Source organism: Littorina saxatilis, linkage group LG2, assembly GCF_037325665.1.
Source record: "Littorina saxatilis isolate snail1 linkage group LG2, US_GU_Lsax_2.0, whole genome shotgun sequence".
Classification (NCBI taxonomy): domain Eukaryota; kingdom Metazoa; phylum Mollusca; class Gastropoda; order Littorinimorpha; family Littorinidae; genus Littorina; species Littorina saxatilis.
Window position 1 is genome coordinate 50,638,254 of NC_090246.1, and position 16,847 is coordinate 50,655,100.

A 16,847-nucleotide genomic window follows, 5' to 3' on the forward strand; every position below is an offset into this window, starting at 1 on the left:
ATGGCAGTGGTGTCGAGTTGTCTCTGTCTCTCATTGTTTCCGTCTGTCACTGTTTGTCTCTGTCTGTTTGTCTCTCTGTCTGTCTGTCTCTTTCTCTCCTTCAATTAATTTCTCCACCTCCCTCTCTTCCTCCCTCCCTCTCTTCCTCCCTCCCTCTCTTCCTCCCTCTCTCTCTCTCTCTTGTTCTCCCATTCTCTTCGTCTTTCTCTCTCTCTCTTTCTCTCTCTCTCTCTCTCTCTCTCTCTCTCTCTCTCTCTCTCTCTCTCTCTCTCTCTCTCTCTCTCTCTCTCTCTCTCTCAGTCCTTTCCAAGCCTTCGGCTTGGCTATCAATTAATCAATTGAATGTCATAGTGGATACATGCGTTTTATTAAAAGCTGCTTATTGAAGCACATGAATAATATACGCATAATATTGCTATTTCATATGTTACGTGGATTTCCATTGGTCAATTGGGCAAAACTGAGCTCAGTGCAAAAGTGATATCGACGACATTTCCGTCGATATCAGTTTTGATATCGACGACCTCTTTATTGCTTCCCCACTTAAAAAAAACCACACACCTAAATTTAAAAACAAACAAATATACATGAAAATGTAATTAACCCAGAATTTAGTTGAGCAAGTGACTAAAGACGTTTTGAATGGAAATACATTTTAAAATACTGAAAAGTACAAGAAAAGAATGAACAAAAAGAAATAATAATCAGAGGGAGGGATATGGAACAGCCAAAACTGAGACAAATACTTTTGTATTTTTTTTTACAGTAAATACAAAATGTCCACAGAATTAGCAATATATCTAACATTGACTGACTGTGTGATGATATCTTCTGCTATTGGTCTGTTTTGACAGTGATATCAAAATCTCGACCTCCGGTCAAGATATCATCACACAGTCCGTCAATATGTCCGGTGGTGGGTTTTTGTACCCACTGGTGTAGTTTTGTTTAACCCCTTTACTTGGCTAAGTGGTGCTATAAAATCATTGTTTTCCCACTGGATCCATAAAAATGTGTATTTTGGCTCAATTTGGTCAATTTTTTTCCAAGGCTTAGCGCTGCGTGAATTCAAAAAAACGAAGCTTTGTCATTGGGTCCATAAAAACGTGCATTCTGGCGCCTGTTCGCCGAATTTTGTAATCCTGGGCTTAGGGCTGAAAAGGAAATGCGGTTTTCAATTGAATCCACAAAAATGTGTATTCTGGCGCCTGTTGACCGCTTTTTTTTTGTAACCCCTGGGGTTTGCGGTGAAACGAAATCAGGCTTGCTGGTGGATCCTTTTCTGGCGCAGCTATTGGGCGAATTACCGCCTCATTCACCTCTAATCAACTCGGCATCGCTTTGCTGGGAATAAGCAGTTATCCTCTGTTGGAATGCTGCAGGGCCAGCTCCCCAACAAATTGAGGTTTTCCATGGTTACCCCTCCACAATCCCAAATAGGCACGACTTTAGTGGTGGGAGTCAGATGGTTTTGGGGCAAGGGTTAGGTATTCGGTTCTTACCGCTCTGCGTCAGTGACACAGTGTGGGTCAAGGCTTTTTTTTTTTTTGGGGGGGGGGGGGGGAGAGAGAAAAACGTTTTTCTTCTCTCTCTTTTTTTTTTGGTGGGAGGGGGGAGGAGAGGAAAGGAAAGAAATGAACGTATGCACTCAAAAACACAAGACAGTGTATAGTTAGGCCAAAAAAAAAAAATTGTCTGTTTAGGGTAACATGACCAAAAAAAGTAGGGTCGGTAGGTAGGTAAAGTTTTTTTATTTTTTTTTAATTTTTTTGTGTAAATGCTATGTTGGCTGAACATTCACTTCTTATATTTGATGAATACATGTTTCAAAACTAACGTATAAATAAAACAGAGAGAAAGGGAGAGAAAGAAACGCCAAATGTCTCTTTTTAGCATTTTTACCTCTTTTTTTTTTTTTTTTTTTTTGAAATCAAAAAAAAGTTTTTGGGCCGGCGCCAAATCGATAGGGTCGGTCGGGTTACCCTAAACAGACAATTTTTTTTTTTTTGGCCTTAGTGGGATTTACAGAGAATCAGCCCTTACGTCTCTTATTTGATCTGAAAATATCCGCTAAATACTTTATTATTGCCCTGGTTTTGTTTTCTGTAGTCTTTGGGCTCTTTCTCTCATCCGCGGAGTAAAAATGATGATATACGATCACCCCAAAGTTTTAGTAGTACAGTATCACCGAGTTGTTATACGTGTACCAGCATTCCCCGAAAACAGGCCTGTGCCGTATAGTGCTGAGCGTTGATGGGGTGGTTGGTGCATGGTGGACTCGGGATGAACGGGTATCGTTTTCACCACTTCCTCCCCATCAGAGAGTGGGGGTCGCGGGGCTGATTGGCCGTTTCCGTCAGCTGATTGCCCGACAAGTAATGTAACTGCCGCACTGGCCGTCAGTGTGTCTGGAACCCCTGCCACTGACCAGCCTTTTGTCTGCTGTTTGACAGTCTGTCTGTCTCACAAGCACTGTTGCTACTATCGTATTGTGCATAGTGATACTGGTGCTGTCGCTATGACGAGAAATTGTAGTACTACAGGGGAACCCTGCCGCATTTAAGAGTCTGTTGTTTTATAAATTTCCTGAGGTTTTTGAGTCACTTGAGAAAAAGTGACTCTATGTAATCGGTCAGTGTTAGTCTGTCCGGCCGGCCGGCCGGCCGGCCGTCCGTAGACACCACCTTAACGTTGGACTTTTCTCGGAAACTATCAAAGCGATCGGGCTCATATTTTGTTTAGTCGTGACCTCCAATGACCTCTACACTTTAACGATGGTTTCGTTGACCTTTGACCTTTTTCAAGGTCACAGGTCAGCGTCAAAGGAAAAATTAGACATTTTATATCTTTTCTCGGAAACTATCAAAGCGATCGGGCTCATATTTTGTTTAGTCGTGACCTCCAATGACCTCTACACTTTAACGATGGTTTCGTTGACCTTTGACCTTTTTCAAGGTCACAGGTCAGCGTCAAAGGAAAAATTAGACATTTTATATCTTTGACAAAGTTCATCGGATGTGATTGAAACTTTGTAGGATTATTCTTTACATCAAAGTATTTACATCTGTAGCCTTTTACGAACGTTATCAGAAAAACAAGGGAGATAACTAGCCTTTTCTGTTCGGCAACACACAACTTAACGTTGGGCTTTTCTCGGAAACTATAAAAGTGACCGGGCTCAAATTTTATGTGAACGTGACTCATTGTGTTGTGAATAGCAATTTCTTCCTGTCCATCTGATGCCTCATATAATATTCAGAACTGCGAAAGTGACTCGATCGAGCGTTTGCTCTTCTTGTTTGTTCCTGAGGTATGCGAATTTGTCCCCATATAGTAAGACTTTCCGTTTAAAGACCGAATTTTCTCACATTTGGATGGTCTTAGAATTAATCCGTTGTCTTGTGTAGAAGGTGTGTTTGTTGCTGTTGTGTTGGTGGTGGCGGGCGGCGTTTGTTGTTGTTGTTGTTGGTGCTGGTGTTGTTGTTGTTGTTGTGGTGGTTTTGTTTGTTTGTTGGATTGGTATTATCAAGCGCCGTCAGAGAAATAAAGGTACTATCCTCAGAGATGATACTGCCAGTACTTATATAGGTTCGCTGCATTTCAAATTCAGGTTTGACAGTCCCCACCAAAGGCCCTCTCGGCAGATTTGTGCAAGACATTTCTCTCAAAATTCACCCGCTGTCGCATCTTGATCTTTCTTTCGAGCACTTATTGTACATATGCCTTTCTCTCTCTATACCTACATCACCAATCCCCTCGTATACCTGCATGTGTATACGTATACCACTTTCCATCGTTATCGTAGTCATGCTATTTTTCATCAATACAGTGCTGTAATTGACGCTGTTAATAAGAGTATTGCGCCTTCACTATGATATTTTCCTTCTGCTTCATTTGATTCGTGAATCAGTCAGTACAGAAGAGATAACGATATAAGTGTCATTATCACTTTTAATATTGCAGTTTGTCAGCCTATAAATCTCTTGCGCTGTATAACAGTAGTGGTCTTGGTATATAGCATACTCACGTACTGCGGCAGAAATATATGGCAAGCGAAGTTCTTCGGCTGTGACCAAATAAAAATAAATGTGATAAAATGTGCGTAGCAACTTTCAGTTAAAAGGGAAATGTATTCAAAGCGTATTCACACAGCCACACAACTATTATAACCACGGCAAAAGGATGGGAAAAAACACACACAAAACACTGCGGGTTATAATAGCGTTTATGTGAAAATGCATTCACCCCGAAGAAAACAGTTTGCGGCGGAAGAACTTGATTTTTCGGCTTTTAGTTCTCGCTGTTTTTCTTTTATGTGTTATTTTCTTCTCATCCATTGCTCTTGTTATTGTCTTTTCTTGTTTTCAGTCTGTGAGTGAAGCATAAGTGCGTGCGTTTACATCTATACAATAGTATGTGCGTGGGTGTGTGTGCGTGTGTGTGTGTGTCGTGTGTGTGTGTGTGTGTGTGTGTGTCGTGTGTGTGTGTGTGCGTGTGTGTGTGTGTGTGTGTGTGTGTGTGAGTCACAGTGTGAGTGTCTGTGTGTGTGTGTCTGTGTGTGTGTGTCGTGTGTGTGTGTGAGTGTGCGTGTGTGTGTGTGTGTGTGTGTGTGTGTGTGTGTGTATGTATGTGTGTGTGTGTGTGTGTCTGTGTGTGTGTGTGTCTGTGTGTGTGTGCGCGTGTGTGTGTGTGTGTGTGTCTGTGTGTGTGTGTGTGTGTGTGTGTCTGTGTGTGTCTCTGTGTGTGTGTGTGTGTGTGTGTGTGTGTGTGTGTGTCTGTGTGTGTGTGTGTGTTTGTCTCTTTTTTTCTCTCGATGTTCTTTAATTCTCTTCACAACCGTTTACCTTTTTTTACATGTGATTTTTACCTCTTACCCTTCAAAAAATGAATTGCAATTTGTTTTAACTTAATTCAATAATGTGACTTACACGCCAAAGCGTACAAGCCTGCATGAATACATGTGATAGTGTGATGGAGCCCTATAGAGAAGTGACCGCATGTGCTCACTGTCCCGTCTCAGCACTGCATGTATGCGGGACTTACAGCACGCACTCCCAGTTGTTAGTCCTCCGTCCCTGGAGCGAGAAGAATGTCCCGATATCATGCTGATTGCTTAAGGGCAGAATATACCTGCGCAGTTTCAGCGGCACAGACGACGCACTGCATATTATTGATGCTGCGATAGGGATTATGACGAGTACTTGGCCTGTTTTCCTTTCACGCAACGTGTAGCGGGCTGGGATAATCTGCAGTGCGTCGTCTGTCCTGCTGAAATTACATAGGTGAGCGCCGGGCCTTACTGTCTTCTCCCGGAGTTGCAAGAATGTCCAGTGACAGCGTTGGGGGAAATCAATATATCTAGTTTTCACGGTGTTTCACGGGAAGGCTATAGCCTGAGTGATTGTCCGGTATATCGGATGGGGCTTATGTCACCTGTACATCTATGCGATTTTCTGCGCCAGGCGCGAACGATAACCCCCTTATCGCAGCCACAAGTGGCGAAATGGGATGGGGTGGCAAGGGTCCTGATAGGTCGGGGGCTAGGTCGGGTGGGTTGACGGGTGGCGGTTCAAGCGGCCCCGCCGCGCTACTTTGCTTGCATGCTAACTGTTGGGGCTTTCTGTGTGGCCTGCGCCATGATTTAGTCCTCAGGTGGAACTGTATGGCTGCATATTGGCGCCAAAAGTGAGAATTTCAATGCCTGATCACAATTTTCACTGCTGATTTATCGATGTCACGACAAGATTAAAGTTGAATGATTTGGCGCTGATGACACACGACAAAAAATGAGTGAAAAGTGAAATAATAACAATGACAGTAATCAAAGAGTGACGCAAAATTATTGACATATTACAATTTTAAATAATGACATATATATAGGACATTTTGTGCTGACATACCGCCAGAAAAATGAATCTGAAATACCACACGTGTAGAAACCAGTAGTATTGGTAGTTTCAGAATAACCTTTGTAAAATGTTTTCACTTCATGATTAATTCAAAGATCAGGTTGCTCTTTGTAACCTTCTTTTTTTGGTCCATGTTCAGTTCCAGCGGCAGACCTTGCCAAAGGCTTGCTTTAATTGTAATTGTCGTGAGCTCTGTTCTTTGCAATTATCTGTAATAATAACAAATATCACTGTAATATTTGTTCTCTAGGTTTACCTTTTTAGAGCCAACATTTTGATCTGCTAATACCTTACCATAGTACCGTTAATTCAGAAGGGATTACAAATTATCACACGCGTTAGTTTGCCACCATACAATCTCCTCTCTGTGACCCGTGCAATGTTTTGCCCTCTGGGGGTGACAAACTGGACGTCAGGGCATTTTAACTGGCTGCTGTGGTGGGGAGATGGACCACGGTGACTATGGTTACGCTGTCTTTGATGGTCTTCTCTCAGCTATGTGGCGAGCAGGTCCAGCCAGATAAGAGAAGCGACCGTTCGTTGGTGGTGGGTCCGGAACAGGAGACGAAACTCACAGCGCTTATCGATGTCATGACGTCGGACGAGCAACGAGCGTGCGCATGGAAACAGAGTCTGTGCCGGCATAGCGCTGTAAGTTTCGTCTCCCGCGGTATTTGGTATTATATATCTGTGGGTATTATCGTATAGCTCAGTTGTCCGCTCTGGTGTCCCCCTGCAGTGTGGTGTTTGGTCAAAGAGTCGACCTGCCCTTGCTGATTTTATCCGGAGCAGACCTCAGTTCCAGGTGCTTGAATTCCTGCACGACACCAAAAATCACAGTTTTAGTGACAATGTCTTCTGTTTATAATGTCTTAAGAGTCGCTAGATCGTCCTCCTTCCCACATGCTTCACCCCCGGATGATTTTAAAACAAAAAAGGCCCCTTTTGGCGAAGTCAGCGTCCTCCTATCTATAGATCTCTGTTTGAATTTCTGCACAACAACAATCAGTCGCAATGTTATAGCGATAATGTCTTCTTTAATATATATATATATATATATATATATATATATATATATATATATATATATATATATATATATATATATATATATATATATATATATATATACAGTATAATTTGTCTCAAGAGTTGTTGGACAGTTCTGTCCGTGTTTTTGCAGATACTTGAAAATGATCATAAAAAAGTAAGGTCAACGTATAAGGGTTCAATAAAACGTGCCGTCCAACTTACACGCAATACCTTATTTCGTGGAACCATCAGTCGATGAAGTTCGTTCCCGTCTCTTTCTCCCTTTCGTCCCCTAACAACTGTCTTCTTCTTACTGTGGAACCCCCATTTTAAAATCCCTAATTTAAGACTCTCTCTGCTTTTTCTGAATTCCCGTTCATGACCTCTGTAAAATGACACCCATGTTAAGACCCCTCCATTCTGAAACCTGATTTTCTCAGTAGTTTTATTGTGTGTGGAATCACAGAGGAGTACCACTGTAGTACAATCCAATCAATCCAATCAATGAGTCTTATATCGCGCATATTCCGTGGGTACAGTTCTAGGCGCTCTGCAGTGATGCCGTGTGAAATGAAATTTTATACGGCCAGTAGATTGCAGCCATTTCGGCGCATATTTACCTTTCACGGCCTATTATTCCAAGTCACACGGGTATAGGTAGACAATTATTAACTGTGCCTAAGCAATTTTGCCAGGAAAGACCCTTTTGTCAATCGTGGGATCTTTAACGTGCACACCCAATGTAGTGTACACGGGGGGAGGTTCGGACACCGAAGAGAGTCTGCACACAAAGTTGACTCTGTGAAATAAATTTCCGCCGAACCTGGGATCGAACTCACGCTGACAGCGGCCAACTGAATACAAATCCAGCGCGCTACCAACTGAGCTATACAGTGGAACCCGGTACCCCCCCTCCTTTTAAGCCCCCCCAATTTAAAACTTCCTCCCTTTTAAGACCTTGTTTTTTTAGACTTTCTATTCATAACCTCTATAAATGTACCCCCATTTTAAGACTCCCTCCTTTTTAAGACCTGGTTTTGTTACATTTGTGGAGGTCTTAAAAGGGGGTTCCACTGTATCAAAATCACCCCCGACTCACTCCGCGCCAAGCTGTTAAGACCACTTTAAGCTTACTCGAGGCAAGTCAGCTGACCTTTCCCCATTTCCACTCCAGCGAATCTGGGAGGAAGGGTTTGATTTTTACACTAAATATTATTTCTGGGGATTAACGGCGGGCTTTCCGCTGCTTGCTTTCTCAATAGAAAACGGATTAGGCAAATCCCCCATTGCAGCAAATCCCATTTACACCCCAGTGGCGGCGTTTGGAGGCCGTGAGTTCTTTCTCCGCTGTCGGGTCGGGATTGTGAAAGCTACGCCTGTGTGTTTCGCGGGCCCGCAGTTGACACAAAGTCGCTCTATGCTGTCTGACACCTCAAGTTCCACATGGGGATGGAAGAGAGGGGGGAAAACGAAAAGAAGAAAAAAAGAAATCTGAAAGGGGTGTATAGTTAAAGGTTGCACTGGGATTTTCCTAGTTGTGTTTTCGCTAGAACTGTACACTACAACATTGTTCCCCGCCTCTCGTATTTTCTACCAACAATTTCCCTCATCCCCTCCCCTCCCCTCGTCCTCCTTCCGCCCACCCGCCCTTCCCCCTTCTTAGCAGTCAATTGGATTAGGAGAAGCCACAGCGAAACAAGTCTTGACAATCGCAGCCGTCATTGCCAACCGACCACCGCAAAATACATACATAACTTGATGAAAACGTCACTTATCATTATCAATAGAGTGTTTGTCTTTTGCCAAGGCAGATAAACAACGCACAGATACACCGCGTTATAGTGTGTGTAAGAAAACACACACACAGTTGGGCAGACACGCACGCACGTACCAGTACAAATGCACAAGCACAATTTAAGCACACACGTGCACGCAGAGAGAGAGAGAGAGAGAGAGAGAGAGAGAGAGAGAGAGAGAGAGAGAGAGAGAGAGAGAGAGAGAGACACACACACACACACACACACACACACACACACACACACACACACACACACACACACACACACACATGACAAAATAAATATGACGAACAGAGTAAACATGAATTAATGAAGACAGGGAGTGGGCAATGCAATGGAAATCAACGAATTCTACTTGCACGTGTCGTGAATAAACAATCATTGAGGTGTAGCACGAATACATGTGCCAGCTGATGTCTGAGCTACCTTTAAACCAGGCACTATACAGACTACTGGATAAAAAGGGTTTGAACAAAATTAATGCTTGCAGAGAACTTCAAAGAAGTATTTATGAATATAGACTACCCACACAAAAAAAAGAACGAAAGAAAGAAAAAAAGACAACAGAAAGGAATAAGAGGAAGAATAAATGAATGGATGGATAAATGAATGAATGAATACATGAATATAATGAATAAGGCAGAACGGAAGGAAGGAAGGAAGGAAGGAAGGAAGGAAGGAAGGAAGGAAAAGGGAAGGAAGGAAGGAAGCAAAAAGGAAGGAAGGAAGGAAGGAAGGAAAAAGGAAGGACGGAAGGAAGGAAGGAAGGAAGGAAGGAAGGAAGGAAGGAAGGAAGGAAGGAAAGAAAGTAAGGAATAAAGAAAGAAAAGAAAAGAACGAAAACTGCATGCTGTATAAGGAAACTCAGGCAAAAGGAGTTCCAGAACGTTATTCCTCTGTCTTAGTATCGTTATTCTCGCACGCAGTTTACGGCCAGAATCATCACCTGAAGACACCTTCCTTCCCACAATCGTGTATATCAACCCATATCAGTCCAAGCTTGTGCGTGGAATAAGGCGTTCCTCACTTGGACACATACCAAACATCCACAGCCTGGCTGCCATCTGCATGTGCACAGTGAGAATACATTTCGCAGATTGACATCAGTGTTATAGTTACAGAATCGATTTCACAAAATATTCCAGCTCGCCACAGGAATAAAGCATATACAGGCTGCAGACTTTTGGTAAAGGATCCAAGAAGACCAATGCTCTTACCCTGGGTACACACGGTTGGCCTAGTGGTAAGGCGTCCGCCCCGTGGGTTCGAACCCCGGCCGGGTCATACCTAAGACTTTAAAATTGGCAATCTAGTGGCTGCTCCGCCTGGCGTCTGGCATTATGGGGTTAGTGCTAGGACTGGTTGGTCCGGTGTCAGAATAATGTGACGGGGTGAGACATGAAGCCTGTGCTGCGACGTCTGTCTTGTGTGTGGCGCACGTTATATGTCAAAGCAGCACCGCCCTGATATGGCCCTTCGTGGTCGGCTGGGCGTTAAGCAAACAAACAAACAAACAAACAAACAAACAAACCCCGGGTACAAAAGCCTGGGCGGATGCACTGCGATTATAATATAATATATGACAATAGAAGGGAGGTGTCTTCAGACATGTGCATGACTGTTCAATTTGACCGATTCGTCATAAAAATCAAAGCGCCACTCTCAAAACAAATTCGTCAGTCTATATCCCACTCCTGACTGTCACGTCACATTTTCAGTTGGTCACTTTTGATAGACCATGCAGTTGTAGCCTTCTTGGACATGCCACAGTGAAGCATTCGCAGACACAACAGGTGCATGCGAGTCGGTTTAACAGTACTTTTAACTAAGAGCAACAAGTAAGGCTAAACAGCAGCCGTGTGACACACAGTGCTCTGTAGAGGTTCTACTCTAATCCATAAAGTCATGTTCGCGTACAACCGTGAATATGCTAAACATGTTTGATGTAAATTACCCGGGTGGGTATGAGCTGTGCTTTGCGCAAAAAAACGGCTTTGAAATGAAGTGAATAAAGTGTGGCCTTACATAAAACAGAAAGATAAAGCCCTACAGGTGTTAGGCCTCGAGGAGAGGGGCGGGGGAGTAGGGAGGGTTAAGTGACTGGGGTTATACGTAGTGTTGAGAGTGTGTTGTGTGTACAAAGGGGGAAGAGAGGTATGACGGCCTAATAGCCCCAAAAGGGATGATTATAGTTTTGACTGTGATAACTACAGTCACCATTGATAGTAACAAACGACACTCAGAATAACCTTTATCTCCTGTTAAGAACAACTAAGACATTCCCCCCACTATTTTACCACCAGGCAAATACGACTTAAGTTTTCATAGCAATTATCGCCGTGAACACTTATAATTACAAAGTACTCCTTTGCCTCACAGCATACTAGCGTTTAAAGTCCTTTTTACAGGCGAATCTCTATAATTGTCGGCGCACATCACCATATATATACAAAGGGACTTTGCTCTGTAAATCTCGGTCCCCCTTGAGGAGGGTCTGATACTCCCAATAGGCTGTCTGTGAAGGGATACTTATTTCTTTCTCTTTCTCTGCTAAGAGATTTTAACAAATCTCGGAAGAAAGTCTCTGCTGACTTTCAATTGTTTCTTTCACAATTTCTGAAGTTTTATATATATATGTTGCTGCTTGTCGCGAACTTTGCGGGGACGGGAAAACTAGTTGTAATGATCCCATATGACTCAAAGTCGTACGACAAATTACCGCATAAAGTATGAATATGTATATCTTCCAGGAGGCGGTGATAACTCATGCATGAGTTGTGATCATTATATATAGGATTTTTAATTACAATTATCACCGTGAAAAACTTGTTCGTCCCAATTTTATTGCGACATGGTAACGCCGAAAGTCATAATTATTATGATCAGGAGAAATGCGCAATTCTGACTGCTATTTGCAATGGTAAATATATCACAAGCACATGATCATACTTGTAGATAATAATTATACCTGTGTCAATGTTGATTACAATTTGGCTGGGAACGCAGAAGAAGAAGAAGACGAAGAAGAAGATTACAATGATCACAATAATAGAGTTGTAACGATCACTTTTGGTGCTAGACTGCCACCATAGATATAGAGGGAGAGAGTCTCTCCAACCATAGACCAAACAAATAGCCTGGACCACCAACTCGTCACGTGACCCTTCGAGGTTACGACCCCAGCTCTCTCTCGACTTTCAGGGGCGCGTCACGTCCGGTTTGAAAGGCCAGCGATTTGAAGACAGTGGAAAGAAAGCACGCTCCAGTTATTTGTGACAATGGGAGGTGACAATGAACTGGATTTTCCAAAACTCCAAACTAAACCTAACAAAACTCATCGAAAAACATGTTCCATATGCACTTTTGCTGAGTTTATTTTAGCATTTTCAGAACTTACCTCGGCAACTTCGATAATAGTGTCCATGTTTACAATCGACACCGGATATGACGCCCCCCTGATTTCTGAAAGGCCACGAGAGGCTCTACCTCGTAATAGAGAGATAGAGAGGAGAGAGAGCTATTTGGCGGTCCAGGATAAATGGTCTATGCTCCAACACACCAAAAAAAAAACCAACCTCGGAGCGTCAACACTGACTACCTGGCCGGGGGACCCGTCTTGAATTATTCATAAAACACCGCCGCCCGGAAGAAAAGTGATACTGATCGGTTTCCCACTTATCAATTCCAGAGCACAGGCCTTAGCCATGTAGGCCGCTCGGGCTACACACAGTATGGGTGAAGCCCCCGTCTTACAACTCGCCAAAGTAGCCCGGCTCTTTACCTTTCATATCAAGTGGAGCTCCCCTTGTATAAGACCTCAGTTTTGTTGTTGTGAAAAACAGGTCTTAAAATGAGGAGAGAGTCTTAAAATGATGGGTAAATTTACAGAGTTGATGAACAGAAACATGGAAGAAACCAAATCTTTAAACAAAAAAAAGGGGGGGGGGTAAATGGGAGAGGGTGGAGAGGGGGGGGGTCTTAAAAGAGGGGGAAGAGAGGTATAACGGCCCACTAGCCCCAACATTCTATAAATAATGATCACAACTCATGCATGAGTTATCACCGCCTCTGGAAAAGAGTGCGCTAACAGTTTTAAGCGCATTGCCATTAGCCAATCAACTGTTTCACATCAGTCATGTGACACCAGTACTTACTGACAATTGTAATTAAAAATCCTATATATAATGATCACAACTCATGCATGAGTTATCACCGCCTCCTGGAAGATATACATATTCATACTTTATGCGGTAGTTTGTCGTACGACTTTGAGTCGTACGGGATCATTACATGCAATTAGTTTTGCCGTCCCCGCCCCGGCAAAGTTCGCGACAAGTGGCAACATACATGGTGATATGCGCCGACACTGATAGAGATTCGCCTGTAAAAAGGACTTTAAACGCTAGTATGCTGTGAGGCAAAGGAGTACTTTGTAATTATAAGTGTTCACGGCGATAATTGCAATGAAAACTTAAGTCGTATTTGCCTGGTGGTAAAATAGTGGGGGGGGGGGGGGGGGAGGGGACGTCTTAGGAGATCAAGGTTACTCTGAGTGTCGTTTGTTACTAGCAATGGTGACTGCAGTTATCACAGTCACAACTATAATCATCCCTTTCGTTGTTGTAGCACCAATCATCCCCCCCTACACCCACCCGTCGTCGTCTGCAGTTTACGACCAGCCCGCCCCGGTCTTAAACATGTTTACTTCACGAAACATAATCGTGGAAATGGCTCAGAGCGTCCAAACGAGAACTTGACTAATATTCCGACCCGCGCTGGCGGAGAGAATGGAATACAATGCACAACTAAACTTTACTTCGCTCCTCATAATTGTTAGATTCCCGAGAGAAGGAAAATAGTGTGGGTGACGGGAAGGGGGGGGGGGGGGGTATGAGTGAAAGAGGTAATTGTTGAAAAGAGTAGTGGGGAAGTGTGTGTGTGTGTGTGCGCAGTGTGAGGGGCGGTGGATCGAGGGTTAGTTTTTCACCTGAGGGGGCCCCAGGTAGACTGTGTGTGTGTGTGTGTGTGTGTGTGTGTGGGGGGGGGGGGGGTATAGGGGTAGTGCTGGATGTCAATTCGGGGTCGGGGGACGGTATTACACTCATGCACACTGCGGCGTAGAATACAGTCAGTGTGCTTTGCTTTGCTCTTCTTTTTTTTATATATTTTTTTACGACCACTAGTCAGTAAATCAAGCAGGGTGCTAATTTGCGCGCCAAGCTTGCTTTGTTCTGTCTGGCTTTGTCGTGGGGCAGATTAACTGGGGGAGTAATGATGTTTGTACAACTCCCGCACCCGCTCCCTGCGTCGTATCGTTCAGGGCACGCTAATCACCTACATGTACCCCACTCTGTCAAATAAATATATACGAATAAATTGTCCTTTTAAAATTCCTTTTTTCTTTTTTTTCTGTCTAATTTGTATCTAATCACTACTTATTTAATTCACGGTGACCTTTCCTTAGGTCAATATAATCTCATATATATGCCTCGCTATGTCAGATACAGAAATACATCTCTCTGTCAGACACACACATATTATTTCGTCATCGTTGTTGTTGTTGTTGTTGTTGTTGTTATTGTTGTTGTTGCCAAAGATTCGTCAGTACCGGTTAGTCTTGTAACAGATTGATGTGCATTTCATGTTTGTTTGTTTGTTGTTGTTGTTGTTGTTGTTGTTGTTGTTGTTGTTGTTGTTGTTGTTTTACCCAACCGTTTTTTATTTGGTTCACGTTAAATCTTACGCAGGTCAATATGATAACCTATATTCATCGCACTCTCAGATACAGAAAATTATTGCATTTATTCATGTTCACGTTTTGTTTTTCTTTTGCTTCCCAGTTGTTATTCATTTCATTCACGGTCATTCTTAGTCAGGGCGCTATCTAAGGAGGAGAAAAAAAAAACCTTCTTGTAAAATCTATTCGTAACTTCAGTAATGTAATGTCAGTCCTGCATGGGCCCCCGAACTGCCGATTATTAATTGCATCACATTTTCTTGTTTTGTTTAATAGACGCTGTACGCTGCGAGCTGCATCCACATAAAGACCCCACTGTTGGCTGAGATTCACGGACAGGATGAACTTATCTGCATGACCATCTGACCACCGAACCTACAGGTATATATATATGGAACAAACAGTATCGGCAATGCTGTGGTATTCAAATAGAGCCGTAATACAGTGATATTCAGTCCCATTTTCATTTGGTGTGAATCCGATATTTTCATGTTTGATAAATATCATTGTATTTATTATTTCAACGCAGCATGTTATTATGTAATGCTAAAGTTCTCGTGAAGCATTAAACAAAAAACACTCACACACACACCAACAATTAAAAGAAAGAAAAAGAAATAAGAAAACCAACAACAAAAAGAAATGAACATGAAAAGAAAGACGAAATATTTAGCCTGTAGGACACGAAGCATTCTCTCTTTCTTTTGTGAACGCGCGCCTTCATGTGGTGTCCAGCACGAAACGAAGCTCTTCCCCCTGACACAGTCAATCTGTCCGCTGTTCTTCTTCTTCTTCTTCTACGTTCGTGGGCTGAAACTCCCTCGTACACTCGTGTTTTTGCACGAGTGGAATTTTACGTGTATGACCGTTTTTACCCCGCCATTTAGGCAGCCATACGCCGCTTTCGGAGGAAGCATGCTGGATATTTTCGTGTTTCTATAACCCACCGAACTCTGACATGGCTTACAGGATCTTTTTCGTGCGCACTTGGTCTTGTGCTTGCGTGTACACACGGGGGTGTTCGGACACCGAGGAGAGTCTGCACACAAAGTTGACTCTGAGAAATAAATCTCTCGCCGAACGTGGGGACGAACTCACGCTGACAGCGGCTAACTGGATACAAATCCAGCGCGCTACCGACTGAGCTACATCCCCGCCCCTGTTCAAAGTATAACGTTACTTTGTGTTTTGCTATGTACCAATTCTATAACCACAGAACTACTTTGTTGTTGACCTTTTAAATTTATGGTTTATATTCTTGACGTATAGGTTATACCTGCCTCATGTATTCACAGGGAAAGTCGAGAAACAAAAATCAGAACACAGTATTTTTTTCACCTGCCTTAGTTTAACGACATTTCTGCAGATTTGTCTCCGAAGTAAATATTCAGATATAAATATGAAAGACAATTAGTTTTTGGTCATGATCGTAATCAGAACAAAGAGAATTTCTGACCAACGTCGAATAGGGAACACTTTAAAAAGTACATCTGAAACGCCATCCAAAATCGGTCATGGCCCTGTAAAAACGGGATTTTTTTTCTTTTAAAAATTTTTTTAGCACATATAAGCGGAAAGTGCACGTTTAGGGACAAATCCGAAGCATTGAACAATGTACTTTATAGTGGGTGGAACTAAGCATTCAGATACTTACGAGTTTTGTTTTTATAGAGGCAATAACGACGCACACGGAACGTCCTTTTTCCTGACGGGACTCGGCTCGACTTTCCAGTGTTTGTGGGAGATTTCGGCTCTGGAAATCAAACTTGATCAGTCAATGGCAGATCATGTTTTGCCCATTCCATGGCCAGGCCCAGTATTAATACACCTTTAACGATATAATAAAACCCAGAAAAAAAACAAATCCTAAACAAAGGAACAAAGTAAAAGGATGAAATATAGCTTAGGCTTTCATGAGACTTTTTACCAAATAACTATTTTTTTATGTTGACTTTCTTCGACTACACAATATAACTTTGTATATAAGCAGATGATATCAGTGGGTGGTTTTTTTCTCTTCTATTTTGTTAAATACTTTATTTTTTAATTTTTGTAAAACAATTGTTCGTACTTTTTTTTCTTTTTCCCATGTGTGTGTGTGTGTGTGTGTGTGTGTGTGTGTGTGTGTGTGTGTGTGTGTGTGTGTGTGTGTGTGTGTGTGTGTGTGTGTGTGTGTGTGTTCTTTTTCAAACAAAGATTTCTTTTCTGAAAAATATCAGAGGCAGTTTTGTCAAGACGTTTTATGGTCATTTAGGCCGACGCACACAGATCATTAAAAAGATGTCTGAGCAGTAAACGGGCTTTACTTTTACTATCTGTGTAATCTGAGAACGTTCGCTTATCTGGCCGGCTGTTCGCGCTAGTCACAAC

At 42.7% G+C, this 16,847-nt stretch overlaps 1 long non-coding RNA gene across 1 annotated transcript in view; it reads left to right on the forward strand.

The window, feature by feature from the left end:
- The window catches only part of LOC138959172 (uncharacterized), a 53,461-nt gene that overhangs the window by 20,085 nt on the left and 16,529 nt on the right, over window positions 1-16,847 (forward strand). The window contains exon 3 of the long non-coding RNA XR_011453647.1: window positions 14,754-14,858. This is a non-coding gene — a long non-coding RNA (uncharacterized lncRNA). The remainder of the gene's footprint in view (window positions 1-14,753; window positions 14,859-16,847) is intronic.